The sequence below is a fragment of the Rhinopithecus bieti genome, unplaced genomic scaffold (assembly GCF_001698545.2).
Source record: "Rhinopithecus bieti isolate Rb0 unplaced genomic scaffold, ASM169854v2 scaffold_34314, whole genome shotgun sequence".
NCBI classification, from domain to species: Eukaryota; Metazoa; Chordata; class Mammalia; order Primates; family Cercopithecidae; genus Rhinopithecus; species Rhinopithecus bieti.
The window spans coordinates 887,400-890,941 of NW_016814736.1; the positions used below are offsets into that span (position 1 = coordinate 887,400).

Genomic DNA, 3,542 nt, shown 5'->3' on the forward strand with positions numbered 1-3,542 from the left:
TATCTCATTAGGGTAGACTATGTCTCACGGAAAATCTGAGACCCAAGGACTGTTGTTCAGGTTCTTTTGTCCCATGGGGAGCTCCCTTGATGTGGTGCTTTCCCCTTTCCCCTAGGGATGTGGCTTCCTGAGAGCCAAGTTGCAGTGATTGTTATTTCTTTTCTGGATCTAGTCACCCAGTGGAGCTACTAGACTCCAGGCTGGCACTGGGGAGTGTCTGGAAAGAGTCCTGTGATGTGACCTGTCTTCAGTCCTCTCGGCCATGGATGCCAGCACCAGCTCTGGGAGAGGTAGCAGGGAAGTGAAGTGAACTCTATGAGGGTCCTTTGTTGTATTTTTGTTAAGTGTGCTTGTTTTGTGTTGGTTGGCCTCCAGCCAGGCGGTGGCATTTTCAAGAGTACATAAGCTGTGGTAGTACAGGGAGGATCAGACGGTGGGTGGGGCTATAGACCTCCTGAAATTATGTTCTTTTTCTTCAGCTACCAGGGTAAAGACCACCAGTTGGGGGCAGGGTTAGATGTGTCTGAGCTCAGGCTCACCTTGAGTGGGGCTTGCTGGAGCTGCTGCGTGGTATGAGGTTTTGTTCCCAGGCCAACGGAATTATGTTTCCAGGGAGATTATGGCTGCCACTTCTGTATCACACAGGTCACCAGGGAAGTGGTGGAAAGCCAGCAGTCACAGGTCTCACCCAGTTCTCAAGCAGTTCACAGCCTGAAAGGCTGGTCTCCCTTCCACCATGCCCCCACAATATCACCAAGTTTATTTTCAGGCAGCAGTTGAGCAGGGCTGAGAATGTGCCCCAGGCTACAAAATTCTGAGCCAAGAAAGCAAGCTGACTCACAGTTCCTTGGCTGTCCCACAAAGGCTGTGGCAATACACCTACTTCAAAGCGTCTGTGGATTTTCTCAGCTTTCCTGGTATGTTCCTGCAGAATTTTTTGGAGCAAAAGTTCACAGTGTGGGTCTCCAAACACAGTTCTGTTAGTCCAAGTGGGAAGCACAGTTTGTCTTACCTCCTATTTGCCATTTTCCCTTACTATCACCTCCATAGAAATTTTATTCAAAATTCAGTTCTGCTGTGATTTTTTTTTTTTTTTTTTTTTTTTTTTTCTTCTGCTAGCTTTGGGGTTTGTTCTTGTTTTTTTAATTCTCCTAGTTAATTTAATTCCCCATTAATTTGCGATCATTCTAAATTTTTGAGATAGGCATTTAGTGCTGTAAACTTTTCTCATAAGACTGCTTTTGCTGCCTCTTTTAGATTTTGGTATGCTATGTTTCTGTTTTCTTTTAGGTCAAAGATTTTTTTATTTCTACCTTCATTTTGTTGTCTACCCCAGTCATTCAGATCAAGTTGTTTAATCTTCATGTATTTGTGTAATTATGGAATATATTATTGGTATTAATTCCTATTTATTCCATTATGGTCCAAGAATATGTTTAGTTATCGGTACACCAAAATCTCAGAAATCACTACTAAAGAACATATCCGTGTAACCAAAAATCACTTGTACCCCAAAAACTATTGAAATGAAAAAAGAGAATAAGTCAGAGAAAAATAAAAGATGTTTATCATGTCTTCATTTTCTGGATTGCTTTGGAAGTTTGTGTTGATTTTCAACGTTGTATTGAATCCTGTGGAGCTTCCTTACAATCCATGCTTTGAATACTTTATCTGTCGTTTCTGAGTTTCCATTTTTGTTAGAGACCATTGCTGGAGAGCTAGTGTAATCCTTTTGTGGTGCCACTACATTCAAATTTTTATGAGCAGAATTCTTGTGTTCTTATGTAATAGGGCTTCACTCACTTTTATCAACCAGATACTGTCACAAGGACTGTTTGTTCATGCTTTTCTCCCTGGAATCTGAAATATCCTTCAAAATTTTGGTGGATTACTGTTTTCCTTCTGAATTAAAGCCCACAGAGTTGATCTTTATGCACCATCTTCCTATTTCCAAGTGGCTGAGGCATACTAAAAGTCTCTTATCTGCCATCTTGGAACAAAACAATAACAATATGTTTTTTTCTTTATCAAATTCAGAAAATAGAATGACGCAGCTAAAGAAAAAGATCTAAAATGACCTTGTCCCACTGTTGCTACAATGTGCACTTACATGTGAGTAAATGTGAGGGTTTTTTTTTTTTTTTGAGATTATGTCTGATTCATTTTTATAGTGCCAGTGCCTAAGATAGCATCCAACACATACTGATTTTAAAAAATCAGTATGTGATAAACCACTGAAAGACCACTGAATTGAGAACCAGGACATCAAGGTCAAAATTAGGAAGGCAGAAGCTTAATGTACTGGAAGATCACTGTTCTTGAAATGAAGAAAAACACACTCTAATTGAAGGTGTACTCTAAGTTTCCTTTGTCTCATTATTTTCAATTCTATTTATTTATCAGTTCCTTTCATCTGAGCAAAGATAATCTAAGATATGTCACAAGATAATCTAATAATTGTTTCTTTTGATCATGAAAATACATGTAATTACTATTGAAAAGTATTCTTTTAAGTATAGCCACTGCTAATGGTTTGGCTCTGTGTCCTTACCCATATATCACTTTGAATTGCAATAATCCCCATGTGTCAAGGGTGGGACAAGGTGGAGGTAATTGAATCATGGGGGTGGTTGCCCCCACGCTGTTCTCCTGACAGTGAGTTCTCATGAAATTGTGTAGTTTTATAAGCATCTCGCATTTTCCCTGCTGGCACTCATTCTCTCTCCTGCCGCCCCATGAAGACGTGTCTTCTGCCATGATTGTAAGTTTCCTGAGGCCTCCCCAGCCATGTGGAACTATGAGTCAAATAACCTCTTTTCTTCACAGGTTACCCAGTCTTAGGTATTTCTTCTCAGCAGTGTGAGAATAGACTAATTCAGCCACATAACCCCAGTGTATTAGCCACAGGAGAGACAAGTGGATGAACCACAAGTAGGAGATAACTTTTACCACCTAAAACCTGTATCAATATTGAGTCACCTGTGTGTCCTTCCTCTCACCTTTGAGGTAGGATGGGTGGAGGAAAATCATTAGGCCTACCACTTAAATTAAGAGATGTGGTCAACAAAGACTTTAAATGCTCAGAGAATGGAATAGATGCGTTGTCAAAGCTATTTCAATGGTCAATAAGACTTTATGTTGCTGATCACTCCAAAATTTTTCTCTTGTTTTATTGTCCTCCAGTGGTATAATATTCTTTGATTTTCTTTAAACATATGAAACATGAGCAGCCTCCTTCCAGGTGTTTTACTCTGCCTGTAAAGCCTGCTCTTGAATATTCATACAGCAGACTCCCTCATCTCACTCAAGACTTTTACTTCATGAATTTTACTTGGCCGTTACATTCAGAAATTAGCCAAGGAACTAGTTTGAAGGTTTGATTCTAAATATCTCTAATTCAGTATTTATTGTTGTTAGTCATAATGAATGGAATTAGGACAGAATACATTTTAAACAATAGTGGACCCTCAAGCTAATGCTATTCATATTATCAAAAAAAAGCCTCAGGAGAATTTAAAGGATCTAAAGAAAATTTCCCTTCC

At 39.4% G+C, this 3,542-nt stretch overlaps 1 long non-coding RNA gene across 1 annotated transcript in view; it reads left to right on the forward strand.

Moving 5' to 3' along the window:
• Positions 1-752: 752 nt before the first annotated feature.
• Positions 753-3,542, forward strand: part of LOC108515176 (uncharacterized) — a 5,205-nt gene continuing 2,415 nt past the window's right edge. The window contains exons 1-2 of the long non-coding RNA XR_001881448.1: positions 753-917; positions 2,038-2,112. This is a non-coding gene — a long non-coding RNA (uncharacterized LOC108515176). The remainder of the gene's footprint in view (positions 918-2,037; positions 2,113-3,542) is intronic.